This window comes from Oncorhynchus mykiss, chromosome 22 (assembly GCF_013265735.2).
Source record: "Oncorhynchus mykiss isolate Arlee chromosome 22, USDA_OmykA_1.1, whole genome shotgun sequence".
Classification (NCBI taxonomy): Eukaryota; Metazoa; Chordata; class Actinopteri; order Salmoniformes; family Salmonidae; genus Oncorhynchus; species Oncorhynchus mykiss.
In genome coordinates, this window is record NC_048586.1 from 15,958,471 (window position 1) to 15,980,324 (window position 21,854).

Consider the following 21,854-nt stretch of genomic DNA (forward strand, 5'->3'; position numbering starts at 1 on the left):
AATAAAATTTGATTTGATACAGAGCATGCAACATGCAAGTCATAGTTACACTATTAACCCTGCTCTGGGAGGAGTCATGGTGGTTTTCTAACCTTTGAGTTATACACTAAAGCTCAAAGTATTCTCATATTTTGTGAGGAATCTTGACCATTACCTTCAGCTCCTCCCCTTTCTTCTCCCACCAAAAAACACTGACAGGCAAACTTAGGCTCTCAGTCGTGCGCAAATCTCCACACACACTGGACCTCGTCAGAGCTAAATATCGTCTTTGTCCGCTTCGAGGCTAGCAACACTGAACTATGCATGAGGGCACCAACTGTTTCTGATGGCTGTAGCCATCATGATGTGAGTAAGACCTTTAAACAGGTTAACATTCACAAGGCCGCAGGGCCTGGATTTCCAGGACGGGTACTCAGACCATGCGCTGACCAGCTGGCAAGTGTCTTCATTGACATTTTCAACCTCTTCCTGACCCAGTCTGTAATAAGTTTCAAGCAGAAACAGTCCCTGTGCCCATAAATGCCAAGGTAACCTGTTTAAATTATTATTTCCCTGTAGCAATCACACATGTAGCTATGAAATGCTTTCAAAGGCTGGCCATAGCTCACATCAACACCATCATCCTAGACACCCTGTACACACTCCAATTCGCATACCTTCTCAACAGATCCACAGATGACAATCTCTATTGCCCTCCACATTGCCCTTTACCACCTGGACAAAAGTTACACCTACGTGAGAATGCTGTTCATTGACTTAAGCTCATCATTGAACATCATTGTGCCCTCCAAACTAATCACTAAACTAAGGACCCTGGGATTAAACACTTCCCTCTGCAACTGGATCTTGTACTTCATAATGGGTTGTCTCCAGGTGGTGAGGCAACAACACACCTGCCATGCTGACTCTCAACACGAAGGCCCCTCCTGTACTCCCCATTCACCCAGGACTGCGTGGCCGTGCACAACTCCAACACCATCATTAAGTTTGCAGACGACACAACGGTGGTAGGCCTGACCACTGATGACAATAAGACACCCTATAGGGAGGAGTTCAGAGACCTGACAGTGTGGTGCCAGGACAACAACCTTTCCCTCAACGTCAGCAAGGAAAAGGAGCTGATCGTGGACTACAGGAAACGGAGTGCCGAACATGCCCCATCCATATCGACGGGACTGTTATCGAACAGGTTGAGAGATTCAAGTTCCTCATTGTCCACATCACTATGTAACTATCATGGTGCACACACATCAACACAGTCGTGAAGACGGCACGACAATGCCTCCTTCCCCTTCAGGAGGCGTAGGTAAGGCAACTGTTTGGCATCCGATCGCAAGGCGCTACAGAGGGTAGTGCGTACAGCCCAGTACACCACTAGGGTTGAGCTCCCTGCCATCCAGGATCTCTCTACCAGGCGTGTCAGAGGAAGGGACGAAAAAGTTTTTTCAGCCTATACATACATTTTTTGTAAGAATGAGATATTTCATTGCGTTATACTTGTAGCTAATCAGTTACAAGGTAAAAAAAAATACAGATTGAGGGCTTCAATCAAGGACAGAGAAATATGTGTACACCAGGTAAAGGCTTCTTGAATGCATGGCTTTGAGATGTAAGTTAACAAAAATATGAATTGCCATATTAGGCGTAACTAGGGTTGCAAAGGGAGGGTATATTACTGAAAACTTTAGAAGTTTACCAGTAAACTACCAGAATTTTGGTATCGTTCAAGGATCTATCACAAGACATATCACAGGTGTCTGTAATTATCTCTAGCCCTCTGTGTGGCCTTACAGATCTTCATTGTAAAGGGTTTAAACACGGTTTCCCATGCTTGTTCAACCAAAAACAATTCATTAACAGGCACCTGTGGAACAGTCGTTAAGACACTAACAGCTTACAGACGATAGGCAATTATAACAACGCCCACCCGTAGCACGCGCTCCAGCAAGTATATCTCACTGGTCATCCCCAGAGCCAACACCTACTTTGGCCGCCTATCCTTCCAGTTCTCTGCTGCCAATGACTGGAACGAATTGTAAAAATTGCTGAAGTTGGAGACTTATCTCCCTCACTAACTTTAAGCATCAGCTCTCTGAGCAGCTTACCAATCGCTGCAGCTGTACATAGCCCATCTTTAAATAGCCCATCCTACTACTTTCCTCATCCCCGTATTGTTTTTATTTACTTTTTTGCACACATTTCTTCTTGTACATCATCATCTGCACATCTATCACTCCAGTGTTAATTTGCTAAATTGTCATTACTTCGCTACTATGGCCTATTTATTGCCTTACCTCCTTACTCGATTTGCACACACTGTATATAGATTTTTCTATTGTGTTATTGACTGTACTTTTGTTTATCCCATGTGTAACTATGTGTTGTTGTTTTTTGTCGCACTGCTTTGTTTTATCTTGGCCAGGTCGGAGTTGTAAGTGAGAACTTGTTCTCAACTGGCCTACCTGGTTAAATAAAGGTTAAATATTTTATTTTTAAAATAAGGTCACAGTTATTAAAACGTAGCACACTAAAGAGGCCTTTCTACTGACTCTGAAAAACACAAAAAGAAAGATGCCCAGGGTCTCTGCTTATTTGCGTGAATGTGCCTTAGGCATGCTGCAAGGAGGCCTGAGGACTGCAGATGTGGCCAGGGCAATAAATTGCAATGTCTGTACTGTGAGACGCCTAAGACAGCGCTACAGGGAGACAGGACGGACAGCTGATCGTCCTCGCAGTGGCAGACCACATGTAACGACACCTGCACAGGATCGGTACATCCGAACATCACACCTGCGGGACAGGTACAGGATGGCAACAACAACTGCCCGAGTTACATCAGAAAGGGCTTGTAGGCCTGTTGTAAGGCAGGTCCTCACCAGACATCACCAGCAACAACGTTGCCTATGGGCACAAATCCACCGTCGCTGGACCAGACAGTACTGGCAAAAAGTGCTCTTCACTGATGAGTCAAAGTTTTGTCTCACCAGAGGTGATGGTCGGATTTGCGTTTATCGTCGAAGGAATAAGTGTTACACTGAGGCCTGTACTCTGGAGCGGGATTGATTTGGAGGTGGAGGGTCTGTCATGGTCTGGGGCTGTGTGTCACAGCATCATTGGACTGAGCTTGTTGTCAATGCAGGCAATCTCAACGCTGTGTGTTACATCCTCCTCCCTTCCTGCAGGCTCATCCTGACATGACCCTCCAGCATGACAATGCCACCAGCCATACTGCTCGTTCTGTGCCTGATTTCCTGCAAGACGGGAAAGTCAGTGTTCTGCCATGGCCAGCGAACAGCCCGGATCTTAATCCCGTTGAGCACGTCTGGGACCTGTTGGATCTGAGAGTGAGGGCTAGGCCCATTCCCCCCAGAAATGTCTGAGAACTCGCAGGTGCCTTGGTGGAAGAGTGGGGTAACATCTCACAGCAAGAACTGACAAAGCTGGTGCAGTCCATGAGGAGTACTTAATGCAGCTGGTGGCCACACCAGATACTGACTGTTACTTTTGAACCCCCCTTTGTTCAGGGACACATTATTCCATTTATGTTAGTCACATGTCTGTGGAACTTGTTCAGTTTATGTCTCAGTTGTTGAATCTTATGTTCATACAAATAAATCAAATCAAAGTTTATTTGTCACATGCGGCGAATACAACAGGTGAGTTTATTTTGATGACACTTTTTTAAATGTGATTTTTGATTGCATTTGCATTGATGTCAGAGTGGTTAAAGAAACAATAGGGCCCTGAGTACCAGGCCATTAGAACCTGATGGTCGTTAGTAAGTTGGGTACTACTAAAGCATGTCCAGTGTGCATAAAAGGAGATTACCGCGACTCAACGGTCACAAGGATTTTTACTGCGGTCTTGACTCATGACTGCCGGTGTGACAGTAACACGGCTACTGCAAACGCCCTTGTCAGGAACCTTAGCCGAGTAGTTCGCTCAGGAATCCATCTGTCTCCTACGGAAAGCAACCGGCATGCATATCAGGAGTATCTCTCCTCTCTCAGTAGCACAAGTTTGAGTTCATTGGTGTTGGGTTTACATTAACCTTTGCTAGAAGCGGTCTGTTTGATGGCTTATATGGGATCTTCAGTCTGAATTGCACTAAATGTTCCATCCCTTTAATCTTGCATGCTATATCAAATTGTATTGTTTTATGGACACTTACATATTGAAAGTAATTTTATACTCAGCAATGAAGAATTGACGATGGAACACAAGGTGGTCATAAAAATAACTAACGTTGCTTTGTCCTCTCATGTTATGCTACCTTGTTCAACACCGATGCTGGCAACCAATGACAAGATCCTGGAACTCCTCACTGCTCTGGTTCCTTCGTCAGCGCTATGTGTCAGCTCTGAGCTATGGGCTGCACACTCCTGCATCGGTGTTGCTTCTCATCGATCACGGCTTGACCCTCAAGATTATGGGCCATAATCTTCTACTGCCTACGATGTTTCACTCTGAGAGCGTGGAGCCTGCATGAGTTCCGGCACTAATTACTATTATGATCATGATTGCGTCATCCATATGGTCCAGTAACTAGGTTGCTTTTGTTCTGCATCGCATCTGATACAGTATATAACACTGTTAGCTCAGGTGGGTGGCTGGCACCCAGCACTGCGCCTATTTTGCAGGTGGTTGTTTGGGCTCGTACTTAGAAAACTCTCACGCAAAGCTCATATTGCTCAGCAAGGCCACCTGGCGGTGCATCTATATTGCAGGTGGTTGGCTGTGTTCACATGTAGAATATCCTCATGATCCAAGATGACAGCTCATCTTGCCTCATCGAGGTTACCCGGTGGTGCGTCATATGTGAAATAGTCATACGGCTGCGTTAGCTCATGCTACACATATTTAATACGTACACATAGGCCTAGTACTCAGTCATGTATGGTAGAATGACCTTCGCTGGTCTATTGAGAGCTCTTCAACGGTGCATTCTGTCGCACACCTAGTTAATCAGCTGGATGTAGTTAAAGTGAGGCTTCGCCTGGGCCCTGAACTATCCTGAACGAGCAGCTGCCCTAACATCAAACCATGCATCTTTTCTAATAAATGGTTAAACTTACACGTGATGTTTTCTTTCTGAGATAATATACACTGAGTGTACAAAACATTAGGAACAACTTGTCTGGATGTCCTTTGGGTGGTGGACCATTCTTGATACAAAGAGGAAACTGTTGAGTGTGAAAAACCCAGCAGCGTTTCAGTTCTTGACACACTCAAACAGGTGCACCAGGCACCTACTACCATACCTTGTTCAAAGGTATGTTGTCTTGCCCTTTAAACCTCTGAATGGTGCACATACACAATCCATGTCTCAATTGTCTCAAGGCTTTAAACCTGTCTTCTCCCCTTCATTTACACTGATTTGAAGTGGATTTAACGAGTAACATCAATAAGGGATAATGTCTTTCACCTGGATTCACCTCGTCAGTCTATGTCATGGAAAGAGCAGGTGTTCATAATGTTTTGTACACTCAGTTTCTGTTCAAATTTCATATTTAAATGGCATAGAAGAATATGAAGTGATTTAAGTGTCCACAGAAACTATATTTGAATTCAATGTTTTGGAAATTGTAATGCACAAATTGAATAATTACTTTCATAAATTTAACTTATATTTAATGATTTGAAACGGAATTGAATGAATATTGCATTCTGTTTTAAAATTCTATTTAAATTCAATATACAGTGCCAGTAAAAAGTTTGTACACACCTACTCATTCCAGGGTTTTTCTTTATTTGTACTATTTTCTACCTTGTAGAATAATAGTGAAGACCTCAAAATGAAGTTAATAACACATATGGAACATGTAGTAACCAAAAAAGTGTTAAACAAATCAAAATATATTTTCTATTTGAGATTCTTCCAAGTAGCCACCCTTTTCCCTGATGACAGCTTTGCACACTCTTGGGATTCTCTCAACCAGCTTCACATGGAATGCTTTTCCAACAGTCTTGAAGGAGTTCCCACATATTCTGAGCACTTGTTGGCTGCTTTTCCTTCACTCTGTGGTCCAACTCATCCTAAAACCATCTCAATTGGGTTGAGGACTGGGGTGATTGTGGAGGCCAGGTCATCTGATGCAGCACTCCATCACTCTCCTTCTTGGTCAAATAGCCCTTACACAGCCTGGAGGTGTGTTGGGTCATTGTCCTGTTGAAAAACAATTGACAGTCCCACTAAATGCAAACCAGATGGGATGGCGTACGCTGCAGAATGCTGTGGTAGCCATGCTGGTTAAGTGTGCCTTGAATTCTAAATAAATCACAGACAGTGTCACCATCAAAGCACCCTCACACCTCCTCCTCCATGGTTCATGGTAGGAACTACACATGAGGAGATCATCCGTTCACCTACTCTGTGTCTCACCCTTAACATTGGGTGGACTATGTACAAAAAGTGTTGTAGTTTCGAAACGGTTCAAAATGAATGGATGAAAATAACCTCAAATTAAATCTGACAGTTTGCACGATAACCTCATAGTCATTGTATCATTTCAAATCCAAAGTGCTGGAGTACAGAGCTTAAACAATACTTTTGGAGCTCACTGTAGTTAAATATCCCTGTGTAGGAGAGCCTGGGGAGAGGCCACTGCCATGGACCTGAGCTAGGAGGGGTTTCAGGGTACAAAGGCTCAGTGAGGCAGAGTAAACCGTTCAAACATAGATTCTTTATTACGTAACTTAAAACCAGAAATGCTCAAGAAAAAGGAACTTAGACTATAACTTCAGTAACAAAAAACGTTGTCCCTAATTGAAACGATAACAAAGCAACACCCCACCTCTGTTTTGGTAAAAAAAAAAAAAACTGAGGGATGGGCCTGGTGCGGTTGTATAAGTCTGTTAACCCGCTTATACAACCGCGCACATGTGTCAACTGCACTGTGATCTTTAATGCTGTAACATCTGTAATACATTACCATATACAATCTCAAAGTACAGCAAACTTTGGCCCTGTTTTGCACTTCTAGGGTTATGAAGGCTGTGACATCTGTAATTAATAAACGTATACAACGTCCAGAGTTCAGCAAACTCACTCAGCCTAGTTAGTACAAATTAGTACAAATAATAAAAACCTACGTTTGAACTCTGCCTCACTGAGCCTATGTACCCTGAAACCCCTCCTAGCTCTGGTCTAGTGGTAGTGGCCTCTCCCCAGGCTCTGCTACACAGAGATATTCAACAATATTATTATGGGGGTCAAATTGTGTCTGTTTGTCACACTCCCTTGTAATGTGTCCTGTGCGGCTTGTGAGTATCGTAAAGGGAAACACAAGGCATGTAAATGCTCCATAGTCTCACCTTTCAGGCATGGGGTCATAATAGCTAGCAAAGTACCAGGATGTTGGTTTGAATCAGAATTTAGAGAACTGAATTTGAAAACGGAACCTGAGAGAACCTTAGAGAAATTGAATATTTAAAACTTTTCTCAACTTGAAATGATGATCAAACTTCATACACAGACCAAGAATGCAATATCTACCATATTGAAACTTAATGCGGAAATATTTCATTTAATTAAATAGAAATGACATTTTACAACTAAATTCAATATTCATTTCATTATTTAGATAGAAATTCAATTTCAGAATTCAGTTATTCAATTTGTGCATTACAAATGCAAAAATATTGAATTCAATGCAACATCTTAATAAAAAAGATTTAAATCACTCCATGGAAGTAGACCAAGATGTCATACCCTCTAAGTGTTTGTTTAAGTTGTTGGGAAAGTGGTCAAAGTGGCTGATTTGTGTCTAAAGTTAGAATGTTTACAGTGAGTAGAATGTTGGTAGTCATGGGAGTTTTCAACAATGGAAGCTTTAGAATGTGGAAGAAATCCGATTTCATTCAGTCGAATGCCCGAAGCGTCCTCTAGTGGCCTCCTCTAGTGGCCTCCTCTAGTGGCCTCATGGGTGGAACGTTAGTAATATTTTTCATAATTAATAAACATATACTTTTTTTCAAATGCAGAAAATCCAGTGTTTTAATGTCAAACGTTTTTGTTATATTTCAGTCTTCTGTGATGTTTATAAAATGTAATATTGGGACGCAAACTCAAAATTGAATACATTTCAACTCTATATTTAACATGGTACGGATGTCTTATTTTTAAAAACTCATGACCATGTGTGAGGTGTATACTTTTGTTTCCAAGTAGATTTGTTTAAGACTACCAAGAAACACTGTGACCCTGATTTAGCCCACTGCAGTAAAAGGTTAAACGGTTCAAGACTTACTGTTGGTGTGATGTTTTATGCTAATTTACGCAAATGTGTATAGTTATAGTTGATAAAAAGTTTTAAAGAATTTGAAGTTGGGAAAGTGGTCAAAGTAACTGATTTGTGTAAAAAGTTACATTGTTTACAGTTAATAGAATAAAATGTTGGGTGTGATGAATGCTGAAGAAATCCCTTTTTAAGATTTTTTTAATTTTTTATTCACCTTTATTTAACCAGGTAGGCCAGTTGAGAACAAGTTCTCATTTACAATTGCGACCTGTCCAAGATAAAGCAAAGCAGTGCAACACAAACAACAACACAGAGTTACACATAAACAAACGTACAGTCAATAACACAAAAGAAAATAAAAATAGAAAAATCTATATACAGTGTGTGCAAATGTAGAAGAGTAGGGAGGTAGGCAAGAAATAGGTCCTAGAGGTGAAAATAATTACAATTTAGCATTAATACTGGAGTGATAGATGTGCAGATGATGATGTGCAAGTAGAGATACTGGGGTGCAAAAGAGCAAGAGGGTAGTAATAATATGGGGATGAGGGTGTGCTATTTACTGATTGGCTGTGTACAGGTACAGTGATCGGTAAGCTGCTCAGACAACTGATGCTTAAAGTTAGAGAGGGAGATATGAGTCTCCAGTTACAGAGATTGTTGCAATTCGTTCCAGTCATTGGCAGCAGAGAACTGGAAGGAAAGGCGGCCAAATAAGTGTTGGCTTTGGCGATGACCCGTGCAATATACCTGCTGGAGCCCGTGCTACGGGTGAGTGTTGCTATGGTGACCAGTGAGCTGAGGTAATGCAGGGCTTTACCTAGGTAAGACTTATTGATGACCTGGAGCCAGTGGGTTTGGCGACGGATATGTAGTGAGGGCCAGCTAACAAGGGCATACAGGTTGCAGTGGTGGGTAGTATATGGGGCTTTGGTGATAGACTACATCCAGTTTGATGAGTAGAGATTTGGGGGCTATTTTGTAAATGACATTGCCGAAGTCAAGGATTGGTAGAATAGTCAGGTTTACGAGGGTAAGTTTGGCAGCATGAGTGAAGGAGGCTTTGTTGCGAAATTATGCTTAATGTGAGTCTGGAAGGAGAGTTTACAGTCTAATCGACACCTAGGTATTTGTAGATACATCCACATATTCTAGGTCAGAACCGTCCAGCGTTTTGATGCTAGTTGGGTGGGAGGGTGTGGGCAGCGACTGTTTGAAGAGCATGCATTTAGTTTTACTTGCATTTAAGAGCAGATGGAGGCCAGGGAAGGAGAGTTGTGTGGCATTGAAGCTCGTCTGGAGGTTAGTTAACACAGTGTCCAAAGAAGGGGCAGAAGTATACAGAATGGTGTCTGCTTAAAAGTGGATCAGAGAATCACCAGCAGCAAGAGCGACATCATTGATGTATACAGAGAAGAGAGTTGGCCCGAGAATTGAACCCTGTGGAACCCCCATAGAGACTGCTAGAGGTCTGGACAACAGGCCCTCCGATTTGACACACTGAACTCTGTCTGAGAAGTAGTTGGTGAACCAGGCGAGGCAATCATTTGAGAAGCCAAGGCTGTTGAGTCTGCCAATAAGAATGTAATGATTGACAGAGTCGAAAGCCTTGGCCAGGTCGATGAATACAGCTGCACGGTAATGTCTCTTATCGATGGCGGTTATGATATCGTTTAGCACCTTGAGCGTGGCTGAGGTGCACCCATGACCAGCTCTGAAACCAGATTGCATAGCAGAGAAGGTACTGTGGGATTCGACATGGTCGGTAATCTGTTTGTTAATTTGGCTTTCGAAGACCATAGAAAGGCAGGGTAGGATAGATATAGATGTGTAACAGTTTTGGTCTAGAGTGTCTCCCCCTTTGAAGAGGGGGATGACCGTGGCAGCTAGCCAATCTTTGGGAATCTCAGAAAAGAGAGGTTGAACAGGCTAGTAATAGGGGTTACAACAATTTTGGCAGATAATTTTAGAAAGAGGGTCCAGATTGTCTAGCCCGGCTGATTTGTAGGGGTCCAGATTTTGCAGCTCTTTCAGAACATCAGCTATCTGAATTTGTGTGAAGGAGAAATGGCGGAGGCTTCGACGAGTTGCTGTGGGGGGTGCAGGGCTGTTGACTGGGGTAGGGGAAGCCAGGTGGAAAGCATGGCCAGCAGTAGAAAAATGCTTATTGAAATTCTCAATTATTGTGAATTTATCGGTGGTGACAGTGTTTCCTAGCCTCAGTGCAGAGTGCAGCTGGGAGGAGGTGCTCTTATTCTCCATGGACTTTAGTGTCCCAGAACTGTTTGGAGTTTGTGCTACAGGATGCAAATGTCTGCTTGAAAAGGCAAGCCTTAGCTTTCCTAACTGCCTGTGTATATTGGTTCCTAACTTCCCTGAAAAGTTGCATATCACGGGGGCTATTCGATGCCAATGCAGAACGCCACAGTATGTTTTTGTGCTGGTCAAGGGCAGTCAGGTCTGGAGAGAACTACGGGCTATATCTGTTCCTGGTTTTAAATTTTTTTGATAGGGACATGCTTATTTAAAATGGTGAGGAAGGCACATTTAAATAATAACCAGGCATCCTCTACTGATGGGATGAGTTCAATATCCTTCCAGGATACCCGTGCCAGGTCGATTAGAAAGGCCTGCTCGCTGAAGTATTTTAGGAAGCGTTTGACAGTGATGAGGGGTGGTTGTTTGACCGCAGACCCATTATGGATGCAGGAAATCAGGCAGTGATCGCTGAGATTCTGGTTGAAAACAGCAGAGGTGTATTTGGAGGGCAGGTTGGTTAGGATGATATCTATGAGGGTTCCCGTGTTTACGGATTTGGGGTTGTACCTGGTGGGTTCATTGATAATTTGCGTGAGATTGAGGGCATCAAGCTTAGATTGTAGGACAGCTGGGGTGTTAAGCATGTCCCAGTTTAGGTCACCTAGCAGCACAAGCTCTGAAGATAGATGGGGGGCAATCAATTCACATATGGTGTCCAGGGCACAGCCGGGGGCAGAGGGTGGTCTATAGCAAGTGGCAACGTTGAGAAACTTGTTTCTGGAAAGGTGGATATTTAAAAGTAGAAGCTCGAATTGTTTGGGCACAGACCTAGATAGTATGACAGAACTCTGCAGGCTATCTCTGCAGTAGATTGCAACTCCGCCACATTTGGCAGTTCTATCCTTTTGGAAAATGTTATAGTTAGGGATGGATATTTCTGGATTTTTGATGGCCTTCCTAAGCCAGGATTCAGACACGGCTAGGACATCCGGGTTGGCGGAGTGTGGTAAAGCAGTGAATAAAACAAACTTAGGCAGGAGGCTTCTAATGTTAACATGCATGAAACCAATGCTTTTCCAGTTACAGAAGTCAACAAATGAGAGCGCCTGGGGAATGGGAGTGATGCTGGGGCTGCAGGGCCTTGTTAACCTCTACATCACCAGAGGAACAAATGAGGAGTAGGATAAGAGTTTGGTTAAAGGCTAAAAGAACTGGTCGTCTAGTGCGTTCGGAACAGAGTGTAAAAGGAGCAGGTTTCTGGGCGAGGAAGAATAGATTCAAGGCATAATGTACAGACAAGGGTATGGTAGGATGTGAGTACAGTGTAGGTAAGCCTAGGCATTGAGTGACGATGAGATGTGTTGTCTCTAGAGGCACCATTTAAGCCAGGTGAGGTCACCGCATGTGTGGGGGGTGGAACATAAGGGCTAGCTAAGGCATATTGAGCAGGGCTGGAGGCTCTACAGTGCAATAAGGCAAAAATTACTAACCAAAACAGCAATAGACAAGGCATGTTGACATTAGGGAGAGGCATGTGTAGCCGAGGGATCATAGAGTCCAGTGAGTAGCTAGGCGAGCTGGAGGCACGGCGATTCATACAGCTAGCAGGCCAGGCCATGAACGTGGATGGAGGACAAATAAAAGGACAGCAAGTTAAATAGTTTTAAAATGTATAAAAGCACACTCTTCCAGACCAGTCTACTCTTTAAAAGTTTGAATGGCATCTCTATCTTAAATGTTGTAAGAGGAGTAGCGTTGTGAAGAATAATAACAACTAGATGGTAGTTGTACATGATGTGCAATTGGTGGGACTTCCTTTAACTCTTTAAAAGTATTTTTGTGTTAGTGGTCAAAGTTTAAATGTAGTAAAATAATTTGGCCGATTACTTTGATAGCCTACTATATCAACCATATTACTTTGGATTGTGAGTCAGTTAGATCACAAAAATGTCTAAACTACAGTTGTTGTGTGTGAAAATGAAAACAAGAATGACAAGACAAAGTGATCTTCTGTCATAAAATAGGAATAAAAGCGAGGATCATGTGGACAACACCTTTAGGAAAGCAAAGCAACTCTCATTCAAGCTGTGGGTTTCAGATCGATGCGCAACCTACTTTTGTAAAACGTTCAGTGTAAATGAAGTTTGATTTTAGTTGAATGATGATGTAATGATTCAAAAGTTTTAGGCTATTGAATGTTGACCTATTGATAGCTAGCTGTTGTTGTATCTAATAAATTCACTCTTCAGGCTAACAGTGATCACTGGAAAGTACATTTCCTGAAGAAAATGTGGTGTGTTGGCTAGCATGTTTTAAAGAATGTATGGTTTTGAAATACGTTATAGCAGTGGTAGTTTTTGCTGTGGTATTGGTGGTGACTGTTTATAGTTGACAAAGTAGGTAGATGAAAAGTTAGGACAGCCTGAACATATCAAAGTTGGTGCTGGTGTATCTAGCTTGAACAATTCAAAGGTTACTTTTGGTGAGTTTTATATTATGCAAATGTCTATCGTTTTAGTCTGAAAAAAAACTTGAACGTAGGATAGCCTGAACATTTGAATGTTGGTTTGGTGTCTTTAACTTCAATGCTTCAATAATTATTGTTGGTGAGTTATTTTATGCACATTTACAGTGCCTTCAGAAAGTATCCATACCCCTTGACTTAATCCACATTTTGTTGTGTTACAGCCTGAATTCAAAATTGATTACAAAAATGTTTTCTCACCCATCAACACACAATACCCCGTAATGACATAGTGAAAACATATTGAAAATAAATGACAGAAACATCTCATTTCCATAATTATTCACACCCCTCAATATTTTGCAGAAGCACCTTTGACAGGGATTTTAGCTGTGAGTCTTTCTGGTTAAGTCTCTTAGAGCTTTTCTCACCTGGATTGTGCAAAAGTTGCCCATTATTCTTAAAAAAAAATCTTCAAGCTCTGTCAAATTGGTTGCTGATTTTTGCTAGACAACCATTTCCAGGTCTTGCCATAGATTTTCAAGTAGATTTAAGTCAAAACTGTAACTCGGCCACTCAGGAACATTCACTATCTTCTTGGTAAGCAACTCCAGTGTAGATTTGGCCTTGGGTTTTAGGTTATCGTCCTGCTGAAAGATTATTTAATATCCCAGTGTCGGTTGAAAAGCACACTGAACCAAGTTTTCCTCTAAGATTCTGCCTGTGCTTAGCTCCATTCCGCTTCCTTTTTATCCTGAAAAACTTCCCAGTTCTTAACAATTACAAGCATACCCATAACATGATGCAGCCACCACAATGCTAGAAAATATGGAGATTGGTACTCTAATGTGTTGTATTGGATAACCCCAACATAACACATTGTATTCAGGAAAAAACGCGAATTGCTTTGCCACATCTTTTGCAGTAATTTATTGCCTTGTTGCATGTTTTGTAATATTTTTATTCTGTACCATCTTCCTTCTTTTCACTCTGTCAGTTAGGTTAGTGTTGTGGAATAACTACAATGTTGTTGATCCGTCATCAGTTTTCTCCTATCACAGCCATTCAACTCTGTAACTATTTTAAAGTCACCATTGGCCTCATGGTGAAATCCCTGAGCGGTTTCCTTCCTCTTCGGCAACTGAGTTAGGAAAGACACCTGTATCTTTGTAGTGACTGGGTGTATTGATCCACCATCCAAAGTGTAATTAATAACTTCCCCATGATCAAATGGATATTCAATGTCTGCTTTTTATATCTACCAATAGGTGTCTTTTTTTGCGCGTCTTTAGAATACCTATCTGGTCATTGTGGTTGAATCCCTATTTTAAAGTCACTGCTTGACTGACGGACCTAACAGATCATTGTATGTGTGGGGTACAGAGATGAGGAAGTCATTCAAAAATCATGTTAAAGACTATTATTGCACACAGAGTGAGTCCATGCAATCTATTATGTGACTTGTTAAGTACCTTCTTACTCCTGAACTTATTTAGGCTTGCCATAATAAAGAGGTTAAATATACAGTGCCTTGCGAAAGTATTCGGCCCCCTTGAACTTTGCGACCTTTTGCCACATTTCAGGCTTCAAACATAAAGATATAAAACTATTTTTTGTGAAGAATCAACAACAAGTGGGACACAATCATGAAGTGGAACAAAATTTATTGGATATTTCAAACTTTTTTAACAAATCAAAAACTGAAAAATTGGGCGTGCAAAATTATTCAGCCCCCTTAAGTTCATACTTTGTAGCGCCACCTTTTGCTGCGATTACAGCTGTAAGTCGCTTGGGGTATGTCTCTATCAGTTTTGCACATCGATTTTTTCCCATTCCTCCTTGCAAAACAGCTTGAGCTCAGTGAGGTTGGATGGAGAGCATTTGTGAACAGCAGTTTTCAGTTCTTTCCACAGATTCTCGATTGGATTCAGGTCTGGACTTTGACTTGGCCATTCTAACACCTGGATATGTTTATTTTTGAACCATTCCATTGTAGATTTTGCTTTATGTTTTGGATCATTGTCTTGTTGGAAGACAAATCTCCGTCCCAGTCTCAGGTCTTTTGCAGACTCCATCAGGTTTTCTTCCAGAATGGTCCTGTATTTGGCTCCATCCATCTTCCCATCAATTTTAACCATCTTCCCTGTCCCTGCTGAAGAAAAGCAGGCCCAAACCATGATGCTGCCACCACCATGTTTGACAGTGGGGATGGTGTGTTCAGCTGTGTTGCTTTTACGCCAAACATAACGTTTTGCATTGTTGCCAAAAAGTTCAATTTTGGTTTCATCTGACCAGAGCACCTTCTTCCACATGTTTGGTGTGTCACCCAGGTGGCTTGTGGCAAACTTTAAACGACACTTTTTATGGATATCTTTAAGAAATGGCTTTCTTCTTGCCACTCTTCCATAAAGGCCAGATTTGTGCAATATAAGACTGATTGTTGTCCTATGGACAGAGTCTCCCACCTCAGCTGTAGATCTCTGCAGTTCATCCAGAGTGATCATGGGCCTCTTGGCTGCATCTCTGATCAGTCTTCTCCTTGTATGAGCTGAAAGTTTAGAGGGACGGCCAGGTCTTGGTAGATTTGCAGTGGTCTGATACTCCTTCCATTTCAATATTATCGCTTGCACAGTGCTCCTTGGGATGTTTAAAGCTTGGGAAATCTTTTTGTATCCAAATCCAGCTTTAAACTTCTTCACAACAGTATCTCGGTCCTGCCTGGTGTGTTCCTTGTTCTTCATGATGCTCTCTGCGCTTTTAACGGACCTCTGAGACTATCACAGTGCAGGTGCATTTATGCGGAGACTTGATTACACACAGGTGGATTGTATTTATCATCATTAGTCATTTAGGTCAACATTGGATCATTCAGAGATCCTCACTGAACTTCTGGAGAGAGTTTGCTGCACTGAAAGTAAAGGGGCTGAATAATTTTGCACGCCCAATTTTTCAGTTTTTGATTTGTTAAACAAGTTTGAAATATCCAATAAATGTCGTTCCACTTCATGATTGTGTCCCACTTGTTGTTGATTCTTCACAAAAAAATACAGTTTTATATATTTATGTTTGAAGCCTGAAATGTGGCAAAAGGTTGCAAAGTTCAAGGGGGCCGAATACTTTCGCAAGGCATGGTATATATATATATATGTTCCTCATATATATTTATTTATGTTTGTTGAATTTTACCCCTTTTTCTCCCCAATTTCATGGTATCCAATTGTTTAGTAGCTACTATCTTGTCTCATCGCTACAACTCCCGTACGGGCTCGGGAGAGACGAAGGTTGAAAGTCATGCGTCCTCCGATACACAACCCAGTGCTGGGCCACACACGTGCGACAATCTAAGTAATATAATGAAAAAATTGCCATCAAAATCAATCAGTTTAAGCTAGATCTGTTTTGCATGGGCCGAGTCTCAATCCACTGCATCCACCTATGGCGGCCTTCCGCATCTGCAGTGGAAGGTGGCCGAGCTACAGCGATATTTGTCAGACCCTTGAGACATCCCGAAAGTGAATGGTTTGGCCTACAAACAAATATTACCCAACTGTGGAAAGGGGAGACTCACGATGGTGTTCTCTGTTTTGCTCTACGAGTGTCACAGCACTCATCGGAAGGTAATCCATACAAATTAATGGAAGTATGGTGTTAGTTTTGTGCCAACAAAAATACGTTGTTTCAATATGTCTCCAGAAAAACTTTCTAAAGCTTTCTAATATCTCCTAGATATAGGACAGACACTTCACAACGTTTACCTATTTTGAATGAATGTGTTATTCAATGTGTTTCTATGCGCTATAGTAGAAAAGGCCAAATTTTGTATATTTTTTACTTGAAAAAAATGTATATACCTCAACGGCTTAGAATTTTAGAGTTTTTTTTAGCTAACCTTCCATCTTATGTAACCACAACAATTGTAGTAAACATGTCATACCAATTTGAGTGTCCCGGATTTACATTTACTAGTCTATGAGACCAGGCTGCTGTCAAGGGAAAGTTCAGTATGTTCAGTGAGGACACTCACACGCAGCAGATTGCCCCTGCCTGAGAGGGATGACAGCTTTGTTTTAATGGTTTATCAATAAAACAATGTAATCCCGTAACACATAACATGTTACTGTAAAAAAACATGCTTCTCACACTGTAACCACCCACTAAACATAGGCATTCGCCAGAGGCACTGGGGATTTACATTGTGCACTGTGTATTAGGCCCTCGCACAAAGTGTTACATGTCTTCATCTTGGAATACACATTTTGTGGGCAGAGGAGTAAATAGAATGTTTGTGTGTGTATTGAAGTACATTTATTGACATTTGGTGTAACTCTGTCTCTGTATGTTTGCCTTTTTGTCTGTAATCAGCCATAGTGCTTGTAGCTCCTAACAGCACTGCTCCAGTGTTGATTTTACTTCCTGTCTGACTATAAAGCAGTAGATTAAGCCAAAGCTGTAGGAGGAAGTGCAGTGCTTCTAATGTTGAATCATTCACCAATTGCGTGTAAGAATGGTATCATCCCTCTGACTCCACAAGCCGCAGCCACACTAAATAGGACTTCCTTGGATAGGAGGTGCTTCTACTATAATCACTTCACTGGGGACAACTATTACACAGGTAGATGGGCTCCTCTCTCTGTGTGATATACTGTAGTATTCACTGTGATGTGAGATCCTTATATTATTACTGTGATGGTTTGGATATTTAGTTGGTTTTGGGGCCAGTAAACTTGTGGCATAATTAGCTTGTATTGGGTAGGCTAATTCCCATTTGTCTGAGGTATACATACATTTTCAATGATTCAAAGACCTTTGGAATTAGCACAAATAAGGCTCTTTTGCTGGATTTGTCACTTTCTGGAGATTTTACTTACAATCTCAGTGTTGTGAGCCCTGCAATGGTTCCTCCTGTGGTTTTATTAAGCATTGTGCCCATTAATCTTACTGGGTTATTGAGCCTGGAATCAAATGTTTTTCTTCCGCTCCCTGCCCCTCTCTCTCTCTTTATTCTCTCGCTCACTCTCTCGCTCTACCTCTCTTCCCCTCCCCTTCACCATACCCTCCCCCTCTGCATCTCTCTTACCCCCCCTCCTCTCCCTCGTGTCTTTCCCTCCCTCCCAGGCTCATGCTGGTAAAAAAAAAATATCTGCAGACAGCAGGAGCACAGGCACGCCTGACTCTCTCGCAGACATCCCACCCATGTGATCTCACAGGCGCCCTCCCTCCACTCCAGTCAGGATCCAGCCTTTCAGCCTGCAGAAGCTAATGAGTCTTTGTGTGGCTAGGGTGAGTAAGACAGAGAGGGGGAGGTAGAGAGGAAGGGATAGGGAGAGTTAAAGAGAGAGTGCCTGTCTTCATTTAACAATAAACATATGGTACCGGCAGTGGCAGTCAGGGCTGGGAAATGTACAGGTCTCTCTGTGCCTCTCCCTATCTCTCCCTCTCAGCCGGCACTCAAGCCCTCAGAGTGGCAGGGTCGCAGCAAGTCAGTGGACTGAAGCAAAATGGGAGCCCTTCATTTATCCTGTGTCACCTCTTTTTGAGTGCTTCATTTTGCTCCCAAGTCTCACTGTGAGAAGGGGGTCAAAGGAGTCGGAAAACACGCCAGTGGACACAGGTCAGTCGTTTCTACCCGAGTTGGCACAAAGTGCACCCTTATGTATTCGTTTGCAGGACCTGATGTGCCATGACTTGCTACAGATGCTGTGGGCTTGTTAGTATAACTTGGGGACGAGAGCTTTCACTGGGACTCCATATAGCAGACCTGCAGTGTGAGTCTTGTGTGTCACCTCTGTTGATGGTGATTTGCGAACCTTATGAATGGGGAAATTGTCCGTTGGATTCAGAATGTGAGCATGCCACCGCGGGCTGTGGACACAGTTCCTAAAGGAACACAGTTGGTTTGTACAGTGCATGTGTGTGCGCTCAGTGAAGCCAGCACAGGGAGGGGCTTTGCAAGCAGGCTTTTGCTGCATTATTGCTCCCAGCATTTTCTCATGCACCGTGGTGTATTCCCAGCCTTGATTAGGTAGAACACAACATTGGAGGAGACAAAGAAAGAACTGCATGATGTAGAGGAGGAACGAGCTCTGTTCTATGGCTTGTGCTGTTAGAAGTGGAGTCTGCTTACATTAGCCACTGTGTTACAATACCCTGTCCGGGTGGATCTATTTTGGGATAGCTACAGTGTGAGATAAGACATCGTGATCCTTGTTCATACAGAACATTCTATTTGTGTGCTTGTGGTTCTGTGTGAAGTTGGTAATAGGATATTTGTCTTGTAATATTCTTAATTTGTGTGGTTTCCTCAAAAATGATTATCCTCCTTAGTCTACATTGTATTCATTCGTTTTCAGATGTAGAGTTGCAGTGACATTTATGTTTCACAGACATAGAGCTGGAGGAGTATCACTGTGAAATCACTATTTGTGCCAGTATATCAGCATTTCCATGGAAACCACTTTGGCTATCAAAGAATAGCTCAGCATCCGCTGAGGGCTAAGAATACGAATGGTTTTTCAACAATGGGGAACTACTGAAAATAATGACAAAATGTACTTACATTGTATGGGCCGGGCCCTACCATTTGTGAAATGGAACTCAAATGTCCATACGATTTTGTATTTCTCCTGAATTACATGGAGCATTGTCCAACTTCCCAGTTGGACACCGGTAGAAAAAGAGGTATTAACCCTCTTATACCTTTTTACGTTTCCTCCATTGATTATAGTCTACATAGAAAGGCTCAGTAGGTTACAGGAAACTGCTCAATGTCCTTGACATTTATGGTGTTTCATTTTCACACCGAATGACCCAAAAAGGTGAATGAAAGTCTTTCAAGTTTTTCAATTATCTTGGCATTCAGGCAGTCTTTGATAAGTTGCAGTATCTGTGCACCCTTTGATGCTAAATGATAAGGTCAAGTGGCCATTCTGGACTGATTCAATATTTCATGAATGGAAATGCTGATAGGTTTTGGATCAAAGTATGTAGAGTTTGTTGTGATCCATTAAAGTGACAATGGAACAGAATGATTGGCGTCAACAGTATGAGTTGCCTACTGTACATGCAGCGGGCGCCTCACATTGGACATTCCACAGTGCAAGGTACTGTGGTCGATGTTGGATCTCCTCCAGGTGCAAGCAGACCTATGTCATAGTAACTACCACACATGGTAAAAATAAAATGTAAAAGTTGATTTAACGTACAATTTTACGGCAGCCATCTGCAATAGGATTGTGAGTTTGCTTAACATTTTGGCATATAGATGAACAAACATACATTCTTAAGTAAAATTGCATGTTCACTCAACTTTGAATTATAGGTTGAGTGAGCAATGAACAGACAATTTAACTTGAGAATTTATTCTACCTTTCAGTATTACATACATCATAAGGCCTTTCTTTGAGGGCCTAGTTGAAACTCCTGGTTAACAGGCCATATCAAGACTGCAAGTGCCATTATGCTGGCTTGCAAAGTGATGCGTAATTCCTATTGGAATCCTGACAGAGTGAGGATATCTAGCAATTTGAACTTGAGTATGACTGCCAGGGTAGGGAAGGTTGATTATTGAGACGACCTAAGTCACATAAACTGGTAAGGCCATCTCAGTAACGGGTGCAAAACGTCCAACTACTAACAGATTGGATTAGTTTAGAAAAATGTATTTAATTTATGTTAGTGTAGCATAAGATATTAATCAACTAAACACAGATATTGAAACAAACAATTCTGAAAATCAACCTGCAATAGAGCATGCTGGGAAATATGATAATGATGGGTATGGCTTTCAGTGGTTTTGAGCAAACATACATTTGTAATTTGATTTGTCAACCAAGCTCACTTCGATCTGAGTTTGTAGATTCAACTACAATTGTAAGGCAACCAGCTGCAATATGATTGCGTATTTGGTCAACATTTGGTCATATAACTGAACCAACAGCAGTGTTGCCTTCCAAAGGCAAACATGAATTTGTAATTCGACTCAACAAGTTTTAATACATTCAGCTCAAATTGAGCAAAGTTTTTTGAGTGAACAAACGTTCACACATTACCTCAATGTCTTGTCCTTCTGAAGTCTTGTTTCCTTATTTCCGTGTTGAAAACAAAGAGGAGTCGGAGAGAGAAGCTGCCAGTCATTCTTCCCTAGCTCTGCGATCTATCTGCATGATAACGGTCTCTACAAAATGCAATTACTATCGTTTGTGTAATAACGCATAGATTTATTGATGTCTAAAATGACATTATTCATATCAAAATAATTGCTACTAGATTACTGATGCAGACAATGACTGGTTGAAGACCAAGTGATGTAACATGATTTGTGGGGGGAAGGTATAGCAAGTTCCAGAAAAACAGTGTTTGACAGTTACAAAAGTAAGACTTCTTAAAGTCAGTAGCCTAATTTGGCACTCAGTATCTGTGTAGTTGACTGATGAGCCTGCTCTTGTTTTGATTGGTTTAATTGCACCGTCAGTCAGAGATTAATGGCTGTCACTGTTGGCTGCTCTCCGCTGGCCTCTCTTGTAGTCGTCTGCTGTGCAGTGGCATCGGGGAAGATGAGGGACTCAGAAAGGGGCTGTATCCCGAATGGCGCCCTATTCCTAATGGCACCCTATTCCCTATCTAGTGCACTACTTTTAAGAAGATCCCTACTATATAGGGAATAGGGGGCCATTTCGGACGCAACCAGGGTCCTTCCTCGGTCTCTGTGACACTGAAAGCTAGCTAAACACTCAGGTTCCTTTATTCAGCCAATGGCACTTTACAGCCCTCTGGGTGCTCCTCCCGGTCCACTGGAAAATGTCCACTTTCTTTTATAGAAGGTATAACCATGTCACTCAAAATGTCCCCCTAAATACTACAAATCATGCCTCAGATTGGAACCTCTCTAAGGA

At 42.0% G+C, this 21,854-nt stretch overlaps 1 protein-coding gene across 4 annotated transcripts in view; it reads left to right on the forward strand.

The window, feature by feature from the left end:
- The window catches only part of csrnp3 (cysteine-serine-rich nuclear protein 3), a 65,737-nt gene that overhangs the window by 36,089 nt on the left and 7,794 nt on the right, over window positions 1-21,854 (forward strand). Inside the window, exon 1 of one of the 4 annotated variants that reach the window (XM_036958859.1) lies at window positions 18,103-18,574. The exons of 1 other annotated variant lie outside the window; for it this stretch is intronic. The gene's annotated coding sequence lies outside the window, so the exon portion shown is untranslated. Of the gene's footprint in view, window positions 1-18,102; window positions 18,575-21,854 lie in introns of those variants that run through there. 2 more of the 4 variants (XM_036958856.1, XM_036958858.1) reach the window with 2 other exon arrangements.